This window comes from Pinus tabuliformis, chromosome 9 (assembly GCF_031772625.1).
Source record: "Pinus tabuliformis cultivar Carrire ecotype Pingquan chromosome 9, CPIR1, whole genome shotgun sequence".
In the NCBI taxonomy this organism is placed as follows: Eukaryota; Viridiplantae; Streptophyta; class Pinopsida; order Pinales; family Pinaceae; genus Pinus; species Pinus tabuliformis.
In genome coordinates, this window is record NC_142307.1 from 271,413,722 (window position 1) to 271,438,225 (window position 24,504).

The window sequence follows — 24,504 nt, forward strand, 5'->3', positions numbered from 1 at the left end:
CCCCAAATTGGTGGCAAAACTAAGGTTGTAAAAAGGATGATTGTACACATTCTGTACATGTGAAACATGAAGCATCCACACACGTGGGATGAAAATCTCCCCCATGTCCAACACGTCTACAACAGAGCTCTCCATAGTGCAATAGGCCACAACCCCTTTTAGGTAGGGCTAGGATTTTAGTCATTATATCCAATTGATGTGGCCATACCATTTGTAGCCACTTAGGTAGATTCTAATTCGAAGCCGATAGGGCTAACAGCTTCATTTAGTAAATTCAACATATTCGACAATAGTTCCATGATATATTGGATAGAGCCAATGCTAAGTACAAGCAACGTTAAAATCAGCATCAAGTGTGACATAAGTTCTAGGTGGTCGACAAAATTTGGCTACATTTGCAGAAGGAGCACCTCTCTAGACCCCACCACAAGCTTCACCTATGTTGATATGGGACACACACCATTACTAAGGTTGTTGGTGAAAATGCCTTCAAGGTCACGATCCCACCATTCCTTGTTCTGCACCAAGTGTTCAATCTCAACTGCCTTCGGCCAAACTTTCCACTGTTGTTAGACACATCCGACATTGCAGAACAACTTACACCAATAGAGATCAACCTATAATACATGGAACAAGCCAAAAACTATCATCTCATGGATACATTGGTTAAGAACACTCTCCAATAGAGGATCCATCTATCTCTAGTTTTCAAAGCAAGCAAACTCCTTGACCAGGGAAAGTGGTTCACGAGGGACCAGGTTCAACAGAAATTTCCTCACCTCATGGAGGCTCTTCACGCAAATGGGACCATTCCTAAGGGGGAATCAATTATCCAGGATGATACTGATGGCCACCTACCTATTCCACCTAGACCTTTAGTTGGTTTCCTATGTTTCCTTGTTTATCTCAATGTTTACTATTTTTAGGAATTTTTTGGGTCCTAATCTTCCAATGCAGCTTGAACACCTAAACGATGTTCTTTTGAGGTCTGATGTAGGCCAATATCCATAGGAAAGGGTTTGTGAAAAATCATGTAGTACTTGCTAAGACATTTCCAACAGGGTATCATACACACCAAATAGAGATAATATGACCAAGTTACAAGCTCGGAAAGTTTGCTAGCCAACTAACCCAAACGAGGCCCACAAAATCTTAGCATTACATCAACTAGGGTTAGTGTTTACGTTTTTATGGTTTTCTCTTATTTCTCAATAATAAATAGGCCCTTGAGCCTCATTGTAACATATTTCAAAGGCATGTAGCCACCACATTGCTTCTCAAAGTTAAGATACCATCATCCAAGCTAGTTTACTTCCATTATGTTTGTAAGCATAGTTTAATATTTCTCTATTGATGAAATGAAGTGTTATTTCTAATAAATCTCTATATTTATTATTATATCTGTAATTTGTTATGTTCTTATTTAATTTAGGATCAAATACATATGTTTTGAAATATTATTCCAATACCTTTCACACAATATGTAACACTCCATTTAACTCATCTCGATTGTGGAGAAATGATTTTATGAATATTTATTATACATTTCTCCAATTGCACAAGTTAGCCCAACTAGTGGACAAGCTAGATTAAACACTAGACAAGTCAACCTAGTCTAGACTGCAAATAAACTTTAAATAGGCATGGGAAGGAGCATTTATAGTCACTCAATCAAGTCATTTGAGGTCTATCTAAGCATGCAGAGTAGTATTTTTGAGGTATATACCTCCTGAACCAAATGATGTGAAGGCAACCTTGAGAGGTTTTCTATGTAAAGGGTTTTTGCTACATTTTTGGAATGATTTTTTGCACACTCTGGGAGCATTTATTATCCTATTTATAAGATGAGTTGCAAAGTTATTCTAGAGGGTAATTTGTATGCATATTGAAGGTGAATTTTAACCATTAAAGGTTGAACTTCAGTCCTTTTGAGTCCAAGGTTTAGGTGTGTTCTTGTGCTTAAATTATGTTGGTTGAAAGATGATTCCAAACCTAGATTTGAGGTGGATACCAATAGTTTTGATGTAGAAATTCAAGTTTGAATTTAGGGAAAAGTTTCATTACATTGATAATCCCTTCCAAGTCTCGTTTGAAGGCCAAGTTTAAGTGTAATTTGCATCTGATGCTTTAGAGTTGTCATAGAACAATTTCTCATGTGATTTTTAAGGTTGTCAAGATTTTTTGGAGATTTATTGTGGGGATATTTAGGGACTACGTCTAGCTGGCTAAGTAAATTCTAAGAAAACTATTAGCTGACTTAGTTGTGATGTTACAGTGATGACAAGACCAAGATATGTTTTGACATAAGTGCAATAAGAACAAGGTTATCATGGACACATTTGTGATAGACCTAGGGGATGCATAAGGGGAGTGTTTAGTGCAAAGGCTGATAGGTTGTAGGAAGTAAATGTTTAGGGTTGTAAATCTATGTTTGGCTGCAAGTCTATTGAAAAGCCCTATATAGTGGAAAGAAATCTACAATGATTAGTACAAGGTACCAGGTGGAAATACCTTCTATTTGAACATATAATAAGCCTAAGTAATGTTAGTTGAATAGTTAATAGAAAGAGTTGAGTAAGTTTAAGTGATGAATATGAAAACCTATTTTTGATCAAATACAAATAACTAGCTTGTAGCAAATCAAGTCTAAAGAGCCAAGTCAAGAAGACTAGTTGAGGAGTAGAAATTTAACTTGTACAAGTCAAGTAGTTATGATCAAGCTTGAGGGCACAAACCTATGAGTTGCATGGTTAGATGAAAAATCATTAAATAATTTGTTGAGCACCAAAATTTATTGATGACAGATCTAAGGACAAACTTGAAGACATAGGTTGTGCCTCTATTTTATTGAGTTAATTCTCAGCCAGGGAATTGGTTTCTCATGTAGCTTGGCGCCAACATTCACTGGGATGGTGATTACCTAAGATAATGAAATATCCTATATTTTGGTGCCTACTAAAGTTTTAAGTTTCTTCCTATTTGTAAAGTCAAGTTTACAAAATATTTAAAAAGAAAAATTGTATTACATTTTTCTTATGAAGATCCAAGTTTCATGAATGATCTCTTTGGAAAAAAATGGCTCAAGCTCTGACCACGCAATCAAACTCAACCCTACAACCTTCAAGGGATCATGATTAAGCTACATCATTTAATTGAAATATCTATGTGAAATTCTTTTCCTTCGACCTCTAGTCGAGGCATGCGTCATATGTGTAGTGTGGGGACCTGTGCTCAGTATCCCAAGTGTTTTGTTAACGATCAGTCTTATGTCATAGCACCGAACAACTGCAACTCTTTTCAGAGTGAGTGATGGATATCAAGCTCGTATATTTCTTGAAGGACCCGTATGAGTCTACATCCATTTGGACTAAGCCTCCTCACCAGTCAGTATCCATGGAATCAGCAGCGGTAGGTGATGTCCCAGTCTCCCTGGTTGGCAAATATAGGGTGTCTCTAGCATATTATCTTTCCAACCCTATCCTTATTGTTATGTTACCTTTTCCATTTTTCTATTAGGTCTCTTAGGGCTCGTCATTTCACTTCCATCCCGATGACACTCTACTCTCTAACATCATTGATTTTCCCACTTGATCTCCTTCCTCGATTCATTTTTTTTATCATGCCTTGACATTCACCCATCTACGCCCTCCTCTAGTGATCCAAGACCCTATAAGTTTACACCTATTCTTCACTCACTTTCTCCCCTCTGTCATCTCTACCCACCCACCTCCCTTTTGTACCTTCTCCTCCCTCCTCTCCCTGTTTCAAAGGTGCCCCCATCCCGCAACCTGATAGCCCCCCTAATCCTACTAGGAATAGTACTTCTTCTCAGGTGCCATACACAGAAGCATTGCCCCCAAAAGCTAGCTATCCCAAGAGTTGGATCAAAAAATATAAGTGCAGTAAGGTAAGCAACAAGGGTAGTCAACTTATTTTTGGTGAAGGGATCCCAATGGCAGAGGCCATTGGTACTACAAGTAGGGTTCTAGTTGGAACGATTCAAGACAACAACTACTCTACATCTCATTTTCATAAATGGATTTCAGAGATTTGGGGTCATATTCTACACACTTTACCTATAATGGTTACTATGTTGAAAGGATGGTCTTCACTCCAATTCCATAGTTCAAAACATTCATACTAGGTCCTCACCAAATACTCGCATATAGAAATGGCTCCTATTATTATAGACATTTTTGGGCACTACAACCCCAATCAAACATGTCCATAAACCAAGGGTTCCTAAGTCCCTAAAAGTGTTGTTCCATACCCTAAAAGAACAAGGTCAGCTGATTACATCATCTCCCAGAAGTTCTCCATGAAAAACTGCTCAGAACTGGTCAAAACTGGACCATCTCAGCTGCTCGATTGTCAAAGTTCAATGCATCCCACCTAATGCACACAGGAGGTGCAATGCATACTGAAAATACCTTCTATGGGGTGCGATGGGCGAGAGTGGACAAATGGTAGAGATAGTTTGCGAGGTGGATGATCATGGAGTCTTCCAGAAACTTCTCCTATGATACTTGCCTCTCTGAATTCGCCCAGGGATGAGTAAGAGATCATCATTCTCCAAGTGGAATCAAGAACTATCAGAGAGAGGACACTAATCAGAATCCTAGAAGCTGACTCACCCCCCTGCAATCATCTATATATGGATCCTGCATCCCAGAGATCCAGGGGCTGGAATTTTGTATCTTGTAAGGAAGTGTTGTTGGTTTCTTGTTGGAATATCATAGTGTTGGGTGATCTAAGCTTTTCATGAGGTGAAAGAAGGGATTTCATGTTGGAGGGTGACGCTCGGTCAGAACAATTGGTTCTAATCCTCTTTGCTTATTCTTGATATTAATAAAGCTATTCAAGTTTTCCTCCACATTCTTGTATGCTTGATGATATATGCATTTGTGTGGTCAATATAAATCTGGTCCTATATTGTTGATGATTGTAGATCTCTGTTCTTCGATAGTATTCTATTGCTTTGATTCCACAGGTGCTCTTTGAAGCTGGGTAGACGAAGGAGAAGCGGCAAGGATCTGTCAGAAGGGAGAGGAACCGAGCAAGGAACCAAGCGCAAGAATGAGGTTGGTGTCCTTCATTCCACTCTCGTCTACTTTTCATAAAGGGAAACGGAAGTAGTTTTAGTTTGTTTATTTCTAAGATAGATACCAGTCTTAGTGGGACTAGCAACTCTAACTGGACACTAGATTTCCTGATAACAAAATGGTGACTCCATTGGGGAGCGAATAGATTGTTTGTTTGTCTATATTTGTTTGTTTTATAAACTTACAGACGGAGATTGAAGTCAAGCCAGTTAGCCTTCGAACTGCATTTGCTATGCAAGTGCAAAGTAGATCAATGCTGCTTCAGTATATCTCTGGGTTTTGTTTATAAAATGAACAATCAATTTGAAAACTTTCTAATTGCCCTAGTGGTGGCTCTAGTAACCTCATTAGATCAACCCCTATGATTTCTATTTACTGTACATCATTTGCTCGTCGTAAATCCCTGAACTGAGCTACAAACTGTGACCAAGAGCCAAGTAAAGTCTCGTCCTAGTACCATCGAACCCTCTCTTCAAGGAAACCAGTATGCATCAAACTTCCCATGTGCAGTAGGTGGGATGCATCCCTGTTTCCCTGTGTTACAGGTACGATGATCAGAAAAGGCTAATTTTGCCTCTAGGTCTTTGTTTTTCTTCACTCTTTACAACTCTATTCTAGAGTTTTGCTATCTGTGATCAGTATACCATTGTGGAAACCCCATTTCTTTCCATCATTCCACCTCCATTGTGCAAAGAACTGTGAATGTTTTTATGTATTTTTCGCCATTTTCCATTCTCTTTTTTCAAAGTAGTAGCATAGTCTTACTGTCGTCTTTTGATTTGAAAGTGCCGCAAGTGTTGCTTTCAGTCAAAGAAAAGAATTCTATTGTTCTTGATGGTCGATTATACAGTTACTCTTGTATTTGATTTGAATTAGTAGTTTTTCAAGTGCCGAAAATAGTTTTCAATTCAAAATAGTAAAGTGTCATCATTATCCTCCTTTTGTTTTCGAAGAGAAATCTGTTAGTATTGTCACTTTGAAAAGATAATTCAGATTTTTACTTATCATTCTTCTTGTCATTCACACATTATGTTATCACAAAATCACTACTGAGGGCTGCAACTAAGCAAGACTTCATGTAACTCTTTCAACCTATCTTTAGACCAAAGATTAGCCTCTTTGATCAGAGAGGGCTCTCTCATAAACTTATTTATCAAATCCTTCACCTCAATAGATGGCTAACTCTTTATTCATTTATGAAAGCAAAGCTGGTTGGAAACATATCAAACTGGTTCTCATTGGGCTATGGAGTCTCATATATTAAATAAACAAGGAAAACATAGTTGTCTCATGGAAGTCAAGGCTCTTTGCATCACATGTCAAACATACTCCATCAAAACATAGCTTGCCAAACACACAGGAAGTCAGAGCATAAACTTATGAATTCTGAGTGATTGTGTTACAACAAGGCTACAAAAGAACATAAAATATAAACCACCATCATTATATTTGAACACAACAATCCATCGAGAATCTTGAGTAGAGAACAACACTGTTTTACTATTACTGTCAAAAAAGTCTTACAATGGCCCAAAACAACTCCGTTTCTCTATAAAATGTCCAACCTTTTTTACATAAGAGTTATTTCTATATATAGCCAATCAAAACACTACTACCTGAGACTCCTCAACAAGCATGAAGGGAGCTCGGAACTCTGTCATTAATGACCTTAACTATATCATAAACAAACTAATTAATTACAAGAGATATTGTGCTACGAAAACAGAGGACTCCATTACATTGACACTTCAAGTCTATCTCCTCGTGTACTTTGTTGCGTTCTTGAAGCCTGCCACCTGTAGCACTTCAATAATAACCAAACCAAACTGAAAACACATTCAATGGATGAGCAGCTTCGGATGCCTGATGTATAGATGATTCATCAACCAATAAGAATATGAACCCTATATTCACGGTTTCTGCCTCCCATTAGTGTTCATGCATTAATGATCATGTTTCAAGCCATTTAATCCCCTGATAGTCCCGTGTGACTGAAGAAAACTAATGATCTGGCCATCCCATAACCGAACAGGTGTAGCACTCAACACCTCAGCAGCTCTATCAGAACCCTAAAAATTCGGATATAAAGTGAAAACTTTCAACAAAAGACAAAATTTCACCCTTTCTTCGAATACTTACACCTGGCATCCTTTTTAAACATCTGACTGACTTTCTATAGTCTCCATGCTGGCATTAAGTCATTCCTTTAAATATTCGCTGACCTTAGCATTCAAACTCAAGTTTTCAACATCAGCAGTCATCTACAGCAGTTTCGTAGCGCGCTACGAAACTGCTGTAGGTAATCAAAACTAAGCATATGAACCTTAAAGCAACAATAACTTAACACAGTGATTTCTTCAGTCATTCTACACAGGTGTAAGGACATCAAAAAGTCTCAAAAAGCTTTAAAATGTTGACAGCCAAAATATACCAAAATTTGGAAAGCACATTTGTCCTTGGATCATTTAGCTAGTTTGCCTAGCTTCCCTTTCAAGCTGCTGATTTCTTCCTTTAACATCTTGTTTTCTGCTCTTAAACTTGTATTCATTTGTTTCATAATTTTTGCCTGCTTCAAAGCTGGCACTGTCCACACATATGCATTAGATACCGAGCTAGCTTGACTGATCAAACTTGTTTTACCCTTCATTACAGCCTTCTTATAACTTGTATATCTTACTGCCTTTTCCTTAAAAACATTTTGAACCTGAGGTATTTCTTCCTTTGTTGCTCCACCTTGTTTCTTAATAGCAATCACATTTCCACTTTGACTGATAACAACCTTATTATCCTTGTTCTTGCTTTTGGCTGCTTGAACTATTTCAGAGAAGATTTCAAGTGCCTCTGTCCTAGGCACTTCCAAAGGTGCTTTCTCTTTCTGAGCTTTCTCCACTTCTTTAATTTGCCTTCTAGTCACTGGTCTGCGTGGTTTAAAGGCATATTCTTCACTTGGCTCTTCAAAATTTAACCTTTTAGAAGCCCTTGACTTTTTAGAACTTTCAGGTGAGGACTGAGTTAGATCAATATGCATTGGTGGCACCAATTGATCTTGCTCAAGTTCTAGTGGTTCAATTTGAATTGGATGATCTTGCTCTAGTTTAATGGCTTCAAGTAAGTCATTTAAACTACCCTTTGAAATAGGACTTTCTTCCACAGGGACTGACTTTCCTTTCTCCTTGCTTAGTTGACCTCTAGTTCTCACCCTTGAAACCCTTTCAACTTCACTAGATTTAGTTTCATCTTTCCCTTTGTGAGCCTTCTGCTTTGATGACTGAGGTGTTCCCATAGGTGATGACTTAGGGGTTTCCTTTTCAGATACTCTGGATGACTTAGGAGTTTTATCTACTAATGCTTCAGGTGTCTTTTTAACTGCTGGCTTAGGAGCTTTCTTCATTGATGTTTCAGGTGTCTTCAAAAACTCCTTGCATGGACCCATGTCAAACTTGAAGTTCTTGAACCATTCTTGGCCACCCCTCGGGATTTCTGTGACAGTGGAAATAACTTCAGGGGACACCGAAAACTCCAACATGGCCACCTTCGAATTCCGTCCAGTGAAGTTTAATGCGAAAGCCTTGGTCACTTCTGCATGTCCTCCCTTCAATTTTTCACAAAATCGCCAGCAGCCAGCACTTCGAAATGCCTTTGCTACCTCCTCATCCCTGAGAGTAACATCTAACCCCTCCGGCTCTGTTCTCACACATTTACGAGAACAGTGTTCCTTTCTTTCCATGTTGCTCTGAATATGTTTACACAAAAACTAATGGTGGCTTGTAGCACAAGAACAAACTTCGGCTTTGGAGAGCAGGCTCGCTTGAAGTAATCCGTTTAAATAAGAGCTTGAGCTTTTCATATAGAAAACACGTTCACATGATATGAAGAACCAATTATGAAATGACCATCTCTTATAACATCCCCTAAACTAACACATAAATGCATGACTTTGGACCTTATGGCGTGATAATGGCTTATCATGACATGGAGAGGGTGTGAAATGACAATTATGAACGGACTTATGACTCACTACTCTTCGGATTTGACATGCAGAGAAACAGCGCTGCAAAAAACCCTGAAACCCCGATTTCGTAGCGCGGGCAGTTCAAATTTAACAGGATGCGCTACGAAATCGCTGACAAACAGAGCGCTGCGAAAACACGAAAACATTATTTCGCAGCTAAACTGACCAATCACACCCGCGCTACGAAACTGCGCAAGTACTAAAGACATCATACCTGCGCTGCGAAACTGCGCAAAGTACCAATGACATGACATGCTTTAACTAACAATGATGGAGGGTGTCTAATGATTTTTCCTTTACACGAATTCACATCAATAACTCTTGAATTTCAAATTTGAAATTGACATATACTAATAAACCTATTTACAAGACTTCAAGACTTTATAAAAACTTATGGACAACCTTATATACATGCACTATAATTTCAAGTGATAACAGTGGCTCCACTTGGGATAGTGTGCCCCTGTGGTACACTAAGAACACGTAGTACCAGTGCCTTATCCATTTATTACACTCACATATATCTGATAAGCATTCCTTTCAAACCTTGTGGGCCTTCTCCTCGGGCTAAAGTCTTCTTGTTCAGCTTGTCACTTATTGCTAACATGAAACACTTCAAAAAATGATTATTTACAATGATCATGGATTCCTTGGCAGATTTTTCACTGATAATAATGCTTTAAGAACCTGCCATTGACAGGCCCACCAGCATACTGTGATCCATCAACTTCTTGTAAAATATAAGTATTGTTTCCATGGAAAGCAGAGATCAAATATGGCCCCTTCCATAAATTCTCTAATTTGCCATGTTTGCCCTTTTCTTCAATCTTGGCTTCCCACTTCAAAACCTTGTCATCAATCTGAAAGGTCACATCTTTAATCTTCTTGTCAAAAGCCCTCTTGACTCTATTCTGATTTTGTTGATAATCTTCAACCACTTCATTCCTTTTCTCTTGTAATGCTATCAATTGATTAATCCTCCGTTGTATGGCATTTGGCTCTTCTTCAAGTCCTTGAATTAGTTTCATAACTGGTACACCAAGAGAGGTTGGAAAAATAGCTTCTGCTCCGTACACAAGTTCATAAGGTGATGTTCCAATTGATCTTTTAGTACATATGCGATCAGCCCACAATGCATACTTCAGCTTCAAATGCCAAGTTTTCTTGTTTTCTTGCAGCAGCTTTTTGATAATCCTCACAAGACTTTTATTTGAACTTTCAGCTAGACCGTTGCCTTGTGGATAATAGGCTGTTGAATGACCAAGAGAAATATGGTATTGGTGACAAAAGTTTATCATTCTCTTAGACTTAAAAGCCTGAGCATTATCTGTGATAAGCTTGAGTGGACATCCAAACCTTGATAAAATATTGTTTTCTAAAAAGGAAATAATGACTGCATCATTAGCTTGTCTGGTTGGTATTGCCTCTATCCACTTTGTGAAATAATCAGTGGCTATAAGTATCCACCGATGTTGGCCTGATGAAGAGGGATGTATCTCACCTATAAAATCTAGCCCCCACTATTGAAAGGGCGCTTCTACATAAATAGGAACTAGAGGCATAGGCATGAGCTTCTTTTTACCTTCAAACAACTGACATTCATGACAGGCTGCAACCTTTTTGTAAACATCTTTGAACATGGTGGGCCAAAAATACCCGGCTCTCAATATTTTATTAGCAGTAGCCTTCCAATAATGGTGGCCTCCACAGTCTCCCTTATGAAATTCTTCAATCACCCTATCAGCCTCTTCTTCAATCAAACAACTTAATAGAATTCCTCCAGCATCCTTCCAAAATAAATTCTGCTCATAAACAAAATATCTAAGGGATTTCAGCTTGATGAAACGAGCTCTAGACTTGGAAAGGTTGTCAGGGACTCTGTTGTGCTGTAGAACAAATGAGACATCCTTATACCATTCAGATATCAGAAATTTTTCACTAATTTGAACCAACTCTTCCTCTTCTTCAAAAATTTCTGATATTTCTGCATTGAAATTAATGTCACTGCAGTCTAGATTTGAATGAGTTAGCAGCTCTGCCAACCCTTGACCCTTCACCAATTTAGTTGGCCTAATTTCAATATCATATTCCAGCAATTTGACTATCCATTTTCCTCTTTTACCATCAGGGTCTGCTTGTGTAAGAATTTCTTTAATAACAGCACTTGGCACAAATGCAATAATATGAGAATGTAGCACATAGATTCTAAAATCTTTGATTGCCTTTACCAAAGCATATGCCTGCTTTTCTAAAATGTTATACTTTAATTCAGCATTAGCCAATGTTTTACTAAAGAATGAAATAGGCTGTTCAGTACCTTGATTTCCTTTTTGTAATAGAACTGCAACAATTGTATCCTCTGAGGCATAGGTGAATATTAGGAATTCCTTGGAGAAATCAGGGCTAATAAGAACTGGCGCTTGAGTGAGTGCTTTTTTAATCTCTTCAAATGACTTTCTTGCCTCAGCTGTCCACTTGAAGTCTGCTCCTTTCTTTAGCATTTTTGTGATATACTTAACCACCTCTGCAAAGTTGGGAATGAACCTCCTAACAAAATTAACTTTACCAAGAAAAGACTGAACCTCTTTCTTGCTCCTTGGCAAATCCAACTTTGAAATAGCACTGACTCTATTTGGATCTATCTTAATGCTTTCTTGAGAAATGATATGCCCAAGCAACTTACCAGAAGTCAAAGCAAAGATACTTTTAGTTGGGTTCAAAGAAATGCCAAACCTTCTACACTTCAATAGTATCTTTTCAAGATGCTTTAAATGATCTTCCTCTCTCTTTCAAAAGACTGTGATATCATCAAGGTACACCACTACTGATTTATCTTTTTCCTCTGCAAAAGCAATGTCCATATCCCTTTGGAAAGTCGCCCCTGCATTCATGAGGCCAAAAGGCATCTTAGCATACATAAAGGTACCCCATGGTGTAGTAAAAGCTGTCTTCTCCTGATCCTCTGGATGAACAAGGATTTGATTGTATCCTGAAAAGCCATCTAACATTGACATTCTTTGAGAGCCTACAATATTCTGCAACATAAGATCCATTTTAGGAAGAGGATAATTGTCTTTGAGTGAAGCCTTGTTCAAATTCCTAAAATTTATGCAAATCCTTATTTCTCCGTTCTTTTTCCTAACTGGTACCAAGTTGGCTAACCAATTGGAAAATCTGATAGGAACAATAATCTTTGCATCAAACAACTTCTTAACTTCTTTCTCAATTAATGGCATCAGCAGAGGATTTATTCTTCTCAATTTTTGCTTGAAAGGTTTCTCATTTGGCTTGATTGGGATTGTATGTTGTATAACTGAGGAATCATATTGTTTGAGATCAGTATAATTCCATGCAAACACATCAATAAACCTCTTCATTAACTCAATGTACTTAACTTTAAGATCAGCTGATAAAATTTTTGAAATTTTGACCAATTTAGGCGCTACTAAATCACCTAGATTGCAGTTCTCTATTTCTTCTTCATTTGCCTGCAACCTTGGCGCCTTAAAGACATCATTCTGATCAAAAAGTTTCTGAAGTGGAATCAGACCCTTAGGAATAAGATTATTTTGCAGCTGTAACACCTCATACTTTTCTTTTGTTTCTACTAACATGTTTTGCTGATCAATTTGACAATGCTCAAATTCTCCTTTCAATTCTAGGAAACTTTTCACCTGCTGGTCATCTTCAAATACTTGCCAATTTAATATATTATCAGGGATCACTGGCCTATGGCGGACTTTCACTTCATAATTATCAGAAGTATTTTTAGGAATGACAAAAAGACTAGCTGCTACAGCAAGAGAATCTGCCATGGAATTCTGGTCTCTAGTTTTGATATTGAAAGTATATGACTGAAATTTCTCCAATAATTCTAACACCAAGTTCCTATAAGCTCTCATTCTTGCATCTTTTGTTTGATAAGCACCTTGAACTTGCTTTATAACTAGCTCAGAATCTCCATACACAGCAATGTTCTTTGCCTTAAACTCAATCAAATTTTCTAAGCCTAAAACCAAGGACTCATACTCGGCCATGTTATTTGTGCAATCAAAATTGAGTTTATAGGACAAGAACTTACTTTCATCAGCTGGAGTCATGATCCAAATTCCAGCCCCAACGCCTTCTTTCCCTGCTGCTCCATCAAAATACAAAGACCAGCAACCAGAAATATCTTCTTCATCATTTTGCTGCAGCTCTTCACACTGATTTTCTGCTTTTTCTTTCTGTGATTCTTCTCCCACTGATTCATTAAATAGAATAGCTGATCCCAAACCTGTGTCACAAGAATAAATGGGAAAATTTTGTGGTTTATCCTTACTGCTCACCATATATGCCATCCTTGTTTCACGATATAATCTTCTCTGCTCTCCAAATACTGGAATAGTAGCAAAAGTCAAATCCATCTGCATAGTACCTTTAATCTTAGCTGCCCATGACCTTGAGAGTAAAATTCCAAATTTGGGTGGAACATCCGCCACAACAATATCCATGACAGTGGTTTTGGCTGGGATTTGTGTGAGTGCCACAACCACATCTTTAATTAACCCAATACAATGAACCCTCTTAGAATCAAAAGAAAATAAGTCTTTATAAGGTCTGGTCACTTCCAATCCTAACCTTTCCATAATCACTTTGGGCATAAGGTTATGAGATGCCCCTGAATCCAACATGGCATTATGAAGAGTCATCTCATGTATATTGATACTTATATGAAAAGGAGGAAATTCATCATTCTGCTCATCTTCAAGCCTTGGGCCTAAACAAATGATAGGATTGTCTTCTTGCAAATTTAAAATATCAGCTCCTCTTGGGGGAGAGTTAAGCATTTCCACAATCTTACTTCTATACTTGTTTACTTTCAAAATCTCATTAAATGGGACTGATATTTTGATTTTAGCAATCTCATTTTCTATGTTGAACACAGAATTAGACCTTTCAATTTCCTTAGGAAGAGCAAGAGTTTGACTAACCTTCTTCTCAATAGGAGAATCACTTTTTCCATCAACTTGTTTTGGCTTTTCTTGTTTGTCCTCCACTGCTTTTGAAACATTCTTTTTGGGCTGAACCTTATTTGCTGTAATGGGGACATCTCTATTTCTGAGATTGTATTGCTTTTGAATTTCAAAAATGGCATGCTGATACCCCTTTAAGAAATCTGAAGGTTCTTCCTCAACATTTTGTTGGCTAGACTCATCATGCTCTTCCTTTGTTAGAAAGATTTCTGAATCTTCTTCACCAAGACAATGAATAGCTTCTTCAGGTTCCTCAGGCTCTTCCTCTCCATCTACCATATTTTGCTGAAACGGAGGTCTTACAGGAGGATCAGCTTGTTGATTTCTATTTTCCCTTGGCCTTTGCTGATTTTGAGGCCTTCTAAACTGAGGATTTCTAAACCGAGATTCTTGTTGTGCTTGAGGAGCAGCAGTATTCCCAAGTGCTAATTGGTCCATTAACTTTTCCATAGTCTTCATCATGGTTTCAAATTTATCATCTTGAGCAGAGGTAGAGGGCCTCTCCTCTTCCTTTATTTTGGTCTTAGCCATCTTGGACTTTTTAGCAGCAAGTATATTTACTTCAACTTTGATAGCATCATTTTGCATATCAGCCAATGTAGCAGACTCTCTTTCTCTGAGTAGGAGAGAAAAATCAGAATCAAAGGACTCAGCATATCTTAATTGAGCCAAGGCTCCAGGAGGTTTCAAGTGGGCTGGAATGGAATTATAAATCTTATTGAACCTCTTAGAAAAGTTTTGGATAGTCTCATCTGGGGCTCTTCTTAAATTATTGTATTCAGTGAGGGCCTGAACTGGATTAGTTCTATTTCCCCATTTCCTCAAAAAACTATCTTCAAACTCAGCCCAACTGTGAATGCTACCAGCTCCCAAGGCTTTGAACCATTTCCTAACCTCCCCAATAAAAGACTGAGCAAACAATCTCAATTTGACATCTTCATCATCTACTTCATACCTATCAATAAAGTCATTGAATCTATCTACATGCTCTTCAGCTGTAATGTCTTCATCTCCTCCCCAGGTTGGAATCCTAGCAGCATATTTATTTGGTAAATCATGCAGAACAGCAGGGAGAGCCAAAGGGGCATACCTAGCAGGTACGGCCATAATGAAAGGAGGAACAGCAACAATAGGTATGCTATGACCAGAACTAGTATGAGATGTAACTTGAGGACTATTTGGACTTGCAGAAGCAGAGGACAAAATATGAGTACGAAAAGGGCTATTAGGGCTTTGTAAACCACTAACAAAGGAGCTCCAATTTGGGAGAGGTAAACCAATGTTTGAGTTAAGCAGAATTTCAAAAGGGTCAAGCTCCTTGAGCTGTTTTAAATCTTCTTTCTCTAACAATAGCTCAGAAGAAACAATTTCCCAAAACTCCTCTTTATCTTTTTGTGAAATTAAAGAAGAGGTATCAATACCTCTCTTTTGTAGATCCAAGATAATACCAATTAATTCTTCTTCATTTTCAGATCTTAATATAACCTCTTGAACCTTATCATCAACAAGTTTGTTCTCAGGACTTCTAGAAAACTCGAAAAATAATGACTTTGAAATGCTTGAAGTACCTGGTATATCAGAGAGTCTTCGTTTACTCCTTGAGATGATATTAGGATTTTCCACAGGACTAGGTGGATTTGGATCAGGGTTACTCCTTGTGTACCTTCCTTTCGAAGCCACCTTTAAAATTTTAAAGAACAAATGGAGTCACCAAGGTAGAGTGCAGCCTCGAAAATCATTTGAACTCCTGCTACCTTCAGAAATTCAATCTTAAGCTCCCGGCAGACGCACCAAAATGTTATCACAAAATCACTACTGAGGGCTGCAACTAAGCAAGACTTCATGTAACTCTTTCAACCTATCTTTAGACCAAAGATTAGCCTCTTTGATCAGAGAGGGCTCTCTCATAAACTTATTTATCAAATCCTTCACTTCAATAGATGGCTAACTCTTTATTCATTTATGAAAGCAAAGCTGGTTGGAAACATATCAAACTGGTTCTCATTGGGCTATGGAGTCTCATATATTAAATAAACAAGGAAAACATAGTTGTCTCATGGAAGTCAAGGCTCTTTGCATCACATGTCAAACATACTCCATCAAAACATAGCTTGCCAAACACACAGGAAGTCAGAGCATAAACTTATGAATTCTGAGTGATTGTGTTACAACAAGGCTACAAAAGAACATAAAATATAAACCACCATCATTATATTTGAACACAACAATCCATCGAGAATCTTGAGTAGAGAACAACACTGTTTTACTATTACTGTCAAAAAAGTCTTACAATGGCCCAAAACAACTCCGTTTCTCTATAAAATGTCCAACCTTTTTTACATAAGAGTTATTTCTATATATAGCCAATCAAAACACTACTACCTGAGACTCCTCAACAAGCATGAAGGGAGCTCGGAATTCTGTCATTAATGACCTTAACTATATCATAAACAAACTAATTAATTACAAGAGATATTGTGCTACGAAAACAGAGGACTCCATTACATTGACACTTCAAGTCTATCTCCTCGTGTACTTTGCTGCGTTCTTGAAGCCTGCCACCTGTAGCACTTCAATAATAACCAAACCAAACTGAAAACACATTCAATGGATGAGCAGCTTCGGATGCCTGATGTATAGATGATTCATCAACCAATAAGAATATGAACCCTATATTCACGGTTTCTGCCTCCCATTAGTGTTCATGCATTAATGATCATGTTTCAATCCATTTAATCCCCTGATAGTCCCGTGTGACTGAAGAAAACTAATGATCTGGCCATCCCATAACCGAACAGGTGTAGCACTCAACACCTCAGCAGCTCTATCAGAACCCTAAAAATTCGGATATAAAGTGAAAACTTTCAACAAAAGACAAAATTTCACCCTTTCTTCGAATACTTACACCTGGCATCCTTTTTAAACATCTGACTGACTTTCTATAGTCTCCATGCTGGCATTAAGTCATTCCTTTAAATATTCGCTGACCTCAGCATTCAAACTCAAGTTTTCAACATAAACAGTCATCTACAGCAGTTTCGTAGCGCGCTACGAAACTGCTGTAGGTAATCAAAACTAAGCATATGAACCTTAAAGCAACAATAACTTAACACAGTGATTTCTTCAGTCATTCTACACAGGTGTAAGGACATCAAAAAGTCTCAAAAAGCTTTAAAATGTTGACAGCCAAAATATACCAAAATTTGGAAAGCACATTTGTCCTTGGATCATTTAGCTAGATTGCCTAGCTTCCCTTTCAAGCTGCTGACTTCTTCCTTTAACATCTTGTTTTCTGCTCTTAAACTTGTATTCATTTGTTTCATAATTTTTGCCTGCTTCAAAGCTGGCACTGTCCACACATATGCATCAGATACCGAGCTAGCTTGACTGATCAAACTTGTTTTACCCTTCATTACAGCCTTCTTATAACTTGTATATCTTACTGCCTTTTCCTTAAAAACATTTTGAACCTTAGGTATTTCTTCCTTTGTTGCTCCAGCTTGTTTCTTAATAGCAATCACATTTCCACTTTGACTGATAACAACCTTATTATCCTTGTTCTTGCTTTTGGCTGCTTGAACTATTTCAGAGAAGATTTCAAGTGCCTCTGTCCTAGGCACTTCCAAAGGTGCTTTCTCTTTCTGAGCTTTCTCCACTTCTTTAATTTGCCTTCTAGTCACTGGTCTGCGTGGTTTAAAGGCATATTCTTCACTTGGCTCTTCAAACTTTAACCTTTTAGAAGCCCTTGACTTTTTAGAACTTTCAGGTGAGGACTGAGTTAGATCAATATGCATTGGTGGCACCAATTGATCTTGCTCAAGTTCTAGTGGTTCAATTTGAATTGGATGATCTTGTTCTAGTTCAATGGCTTCAAGTAAGTCATTTAAACTACCCTTTGAAATAGGACTTTCTTCCACAGGGACTGACTTTCCTTTCTCTTTGCTTAGTTGACCTCTAGTTCTCACCCTTGAAACCCTTTCAACTTCACTAGATTTAGTTTCATCTTTCCCTTTGTGAGCCTTCTGCTTTGATGACTGAGGTGTTCCCATAGGTGATGACTTAGGGATTTCCTTTTCAGATACTCTGGATGACTTAGGAGTTTTATCTACTGATGCTTCAGGTGTCTTTTTAACTGCTGGCTTAGGAGCTTTCTTCATTGATGTTTCAGGTGTCTTCAAAAACTCCTTACATGGACCCATGTCAAACTTGAAGTTCTTGAACCATTCTTGGCCACCCCTCGGGATTTCTGTGATAGTGGAAATAACTTTAGGGGACACCGAAAACTCCAACATGGCCACCTTCGAATTCAGTCCAGTGAAGTTTAATGCGAAAGCCCTGGTCACTTCAGCATGTCCTCCCTTCAATTTTTCGCAAAATCGCCAGCAGCCAGCACTTCGAAATGCCTTTGCTACCTCCTCATCCCTGAGAGTAACATCTAACCCCTCCGGCTCTGTTCTCACACATTTACCAGAACGGTGTTCCTTTCTTTCCATGCTGCTCTGAATATGTTTACACAAAAACTAATGGTGGCTTGTAGCACAAGAACAAACTTCGGCTTTGGAGAGCAGGCTCGCTTGAAGTAATCCGTTTAAATAAGAGCTTGAGCTTTTCATATAGCAAACACGTTCACATGATATGAAGAACCAATTATGAAATGACCATCTCTTATAACATCCCCTAAACTAACACATAAATGCATGACTTTGGACCTTATGGCGTGATAATGGCTTATCATGACATGGAGAGGGTGTGAAATGACAATTATGAACGGACTTATGACTCACTACTCTTCGGATTTGACATGCAGAGAAACAGCGCTGCAAAAAAAAAAAAAAAAAACCCTGAAACCCCGATTTCGTAGCGCGGGCAGTTCAAATTTAACAGGATGCGCTACGAAATTGCTGACAAACAGAGCGCTGCGAAAACACGAAAACATTATTTCGCAGCTAAACTGACCAATCACACCCGCGCTACGAAACTGCGCAAGTACTAAAGACATCATACCTGCGCTGCGAAACTGCGCAAAGTACCAATGACATGACATGCTTTAACTAACAATGATGGAGGGTGTCTAATGATTTTTCCTTTACACGAATTCACATCAATAACTCTTGAATTTCAAATTTGAAATTGACATATACTAATAAACCTATTTACAAGACTTCAAGACTTTATAAAAACTTATGGACAACCTTATATACATGCACTATAATTTCAAGTGATAACACATTAAGAAAGCTGAAAAAAAATAAATGCACGTGAATTTGCATTTATATTGCTTGTTGGTTTGATTTAGGACAGTTTGTCTAGTGTGTTCTCTTTGCTCTATGTTGAAAGAATACCATCTCTCTTTCTTAAGTAGCTAGGATTTTCACTACAAAAAGAAGATTAAACGATTGTTTATCATTTTAGATTGCATTTTAGGAATTGTACATCTACATCACGTGGTGAACCTAAAAGGAAAATTTCTTAAGAAAGATCAATTGTAAAATAAATTTAATGAACCTAAAAACCCTTTGGAACCTAATGTACAACATCTAGAAGTCTAGGCTAGAGACGTATTATGGCATCGTAAAGCCTGGTAACTGTCGCTTTCACTGTTGGTTGGGTGATTCCTCCTCTTTGAGACGACAAGTGCTAATATAGACTTGTGCTCCCACGTATCGTCCAGTATATATTGGGAGACCACAATAGGCTATATCCTTTATCCATAGGAAGTCGTGTCTGTCTCCCTATCGATCGCAATGCATTGAACACAACATTTGGGAAGATTGACTGTTGTACCATAAACATTATTCTGCAGTTTTACAATTGGATTAGTAATCCCTCTGTCCAGATTTCTAGAGTAGTATCTTTCGTTCCTTTTCAGACTCTTTAAAGGAAAAGGTCCATATAAGCACTTGTCACTTCAGGCTTATTAAAAATCCAAGGCGACTAGAGTCATATTTTGTTTTTTCGCGACTCTTAAAAATTGAAAAAACAAGTTGTGTCAAGCGTCTAAAATTCATTTAATTCGGAATCATTTTCCCCTTTATTTTGAGTTGATCGAGTAATCCGCAATCGTGGAAGAAAGTCAATCGAAATTGCTAGAAAATATTTTGGATAGACTAGATATGTCTAAACAACCATCGACATCCACGACTGTGTCATCCGACGCAGCAGCAGCAGAACCTCCTGCTGCTACTCCAACGATGTTCGCCGGTATATCATATGTCCCGGAAAGTTATCAACAACAAGCTAGAGTCCAATCAGAGACTGTTTCAATGACATGGTTAGTTCCTATTTCTTCATTTGGATTCTCATATAGTATTTCTTATGTTGAAACTCAACAAATTGATCCAATGTGTCTTCAGAGGCCAATCTACCATTTAAGTACTGGATTGCCACCATATGGAGGACAATATGCCTTTTCATTGTTCCCTCCCAGAGAACAACCATATGGGAGTTTACAACAAAGTTCAGGTCAAACTGGAATGACATCCATCGGTTCGGTACCAATACTTCCTCAGCAACCAAGGGTTGTATATTCAATGCAACCAGTCCATCCTGTGTCGAATATTCCCACTATACCTGCTACCGTGACTGCATCGCAAGTACAAGCGCTACTTGTTGTATGTCAACCCCAAGTTTCTCAGGTTGCAATACAACAACCTCTTGTCTCAGCGATTCAATCCCAACCTCAGGTTAGTGCCTCCTTATGTGGAGAGAATTAGGCTCAAACAAGTACTATGACTCCTCATATTGGTCAATCATCTAGTATTGGACAACAGAAAATGGTCCAACAACCATGGCTGGTTCAATCTCAACAACCGCAATTCCAGTAGTCATATCAAGGACCTGAGAAATGAGTCTTTGTAATTAATGGGCAACCGAATTTCCAAAGCGGTTATTAACAACCATACCATAATGGTTATGCCCATCAACCTTATCAAAGTTACCAACATCAAATACATTATGCTAGTATGCAAAGACCTACTGCTCAGGCGACTCCATCTTATCCTGGGTATGCTTCGCCTAACTTGAATCAACAGTTGCCCTTTGTAGCAACTCTAGAATTACCAGATCTAAACCGACTAACAAATGATCCAATTGCTTATGCTCCTTGGTGGCCAGTGATTCCACATAAACGTCTGTCAGACATTCCTAAATTTAATGGAAATATGGGTGAAGACCTGTCGAATCATGTGATGACCTTTAACCTGTGGTGTTCATCTAACACTCTAAATGATGATTCGATCAGGCTTTGCGTTTTTCAGCGAACGTTAACTGGTCTGGCAGCAAAATGGTATCGAATTTCCTAGAGCTTCATTCGATAACTTCAACACCCTAGCCACAACCTTTTTAACCCATTTTTAGTTACCCATAAGGTACGAGACAGGAATAGAGCTTCTTACCAATTTCAAACAAATGATGGCCACTCACATATCTCATCATATTCATGAGTGGCAACGTTGTCGTAGAATGGTAAAAACATATGTTCCTGATCAGCTGTTAGCTGAATTGCTTATTAAGTCATTATTACCTTCTATCACAGAATACGTAGCAAAGGGAGGAGTCATCATTGAAGAGCAAGTCATTTCTCATGCACAATATCTAGACTTGATCTATACTCAATCTAGCACACTCTACGATAAAATACCTAATGCTCCTAGATCGGAATTTTCCCTTCCTCCCCCTCCTAAATCAAACAAAGACTCTCATGTCGGCGATGGTGTGATAGGTATGACAAGCACGAAATCGACAAAGGCTACATCTAAGAAAGCCCGTAAGGTTTCTGATCAAAATGCAAATGAAGAGCTTCATGCCTTCGAGGTAAATGTCGTGTTGACCGACAAGGGCAAACAACTGAAGCAGCCAGGGGGCAAGAAAAAAAATAAAGGGAGAAAGAAGAAGCACGATGAGTCATCTCCTGAAAAACCTTCTGCAAACCCTTCTGGGCAAAGGAAACCCCCTGCGGGGTGTCAGATATGCGATGAGGATCATCGGATGAGAGATTGTCCACATAAAGCTAAAGTTAAGAAATTGTTTAAGAGTTCAAAACCTCAGCGGTATTGACTGATCCATTTCCAAACCCGAGAACCAAATTGGTTGCTAATCAAAATTGTTCCTGATCCCAAGTGCTTATGTTGTCCATTTCAAAGTAGCAAAATGATGCTTTGATATCGACAAGGAATAAAGATTACAAGAATCCATAGTTGCCGAACAACAAGGCTACTGATCAACCGAGTAGTTCGACAACAACTTCAACCAAAGTTGTGCCACCCATCATTCCTGAGCTAACGATAAAGCCGCCAAAGGGAGTAGTACACAAATCGACATTTAATCCTCGTGCCAAAGAAGCACCAAATTATAATATAGTAGAGGACCTGGCCCAATCACCATCCACTATGTCGACACTTGAGGTACTACAAAATTTCCCCTCCCAAAAGCAGGCTCTATTATCAACAATAGGTGGGATTGACCCAACGGATTCCAATATTGTGTCCTTTAATCACAAAGGATATGACCCTTAGTTACCAGCTCAACTAGCTTTCCTTATTCAAGTTAAAGCCCTCAACAAAACTGTTCATCGAACAATTATGGGGGCATCTACATGTATTATGTCGATGAGTTGCTGGAAAAATTTAGGCTCACCACCCTTGTCGCAATCGTCAATGACATTAAAAGCATTTGATGGAAGATCATACACTCCATACAGGATTTTAAGTAACTTGCAAGTTGAACTGGGGGGAAAACAATAGAAATTGATGTTGAGGTTATTTATGGAAACCTCGATTACAACATCCTACTGGGAAGGCCCTGGATTTATGCTATGGCTGCAGTTGTGTCAACATACTTCAGAAAGATTGCATTTCCCTTCCAAGGATGGATAACAATCGCCGACCAACAAAACTTCCTCCCCAATAGCTCACAAGTTACGGGAAGCATTCCAATCATCCATGGAAGCTCTCAATCACTTCAAAATGTCGGAGTAGGCCTACTAAAAGACCCTAAATTAATGCGGACTTTTGCCCTACCGCGTCCAAATGATCTGGCGGAAGTGGCCACGGTGGGAACCTGCAATATGATATCTTTCATGAACATTTTGTTAGCATGGATCATTGCCCTAATAGAAATATTGTAGAAATCAATTTTCTTGGCTTGGGGGACAAAACCCAAATCAACATTCAATGAGTGTTTGGATAGATAGGTCTAACGAATATGGCACCTCTTTAAATCCTTGGTCACATGTACATTCTACAGATGAAGGAATCATTCAGTCAACGATGATAGGAGAGGCAACATGGGAATATTACCACCATTGTTCCCATCTTCCGAATTACCACGAAGATTATTCCGACAAACTTAATCATCCTTTAGTTTTTGATTTTCTATCAAATACTATGAATATGGTGGATTCTGAGGATAGTTCTTTTCCTGTGTCAACCTCATTAAAAAATGAAACAACTCCCTTTTCAAATTTAGTCTTTGATTACGATCTCGTAAAATCCAAATTGAGTCTTTCAAAGATCTCGAAGGTAAAACTTCATTCCAACCACCGTATGCAATGAAGCTTGGGGGGCATGCACCTCGATTTGCGTTATTATGCTGGGGGCATGCAAACTTATAGCAAGCATATTTTTTTGTTTCAAGCCTATGTAAACATGAAACTGAATCTGAGCACATGTTGTCGCATGGTTCAAGCTCCTTAAAACATAAACCAGGCCACGAGTAGTATTATCGTAGGGTACAAGCTCGTTAAAAAAAGTAAACCCGCCACGAGCAGTTTTTATGCGAATTTCAAGCTCATTAAAAATTAAACCTTAGCAATGAGAAAATGTTCCCCCAGAGTTTAAGCTCATTAAAAAATGAACCAATTTCCGGTAAATAACCATTGTGAATGCATTATCATCAGCTTTTGAGCGCTAGTCGTGTCCTTACCATCACCTCCACTCTGTTTTAGCCGATCATTCACCTCCATTTGATTGTTTACCCCTTTTGAGAAACAACTGCGAAGAGTGATCCTATTAGCCATCCATGTGATGCTACCATGATTGGAAAATTCCAAACCTTACTTGGAATCAGCTACTACCTGAAATTATCACTCATTCCTCAAAAAATGAGTCTCCTTTAAACTCTTTTCATCTGACTCATAAAATATGAAAAGATTGCCAAGTGATTGGCCTCCCTAGCTCGTTAAAGTGACCGGAAGTGCTATTCCTCATCTAGATTTTAATTTTTTTGGACCTGAGGGATTATTACATAAAAAGATTGAGCGCTTGTTTTGTTTGGCTCGTTAAAATTACAGAAAATTCATCCCTTTCGTATTATTTTAGATTTTTTCGGACTTAAGGGATTACATGACGAAAAAGGATTATTGGAGTTTCCTTTACGT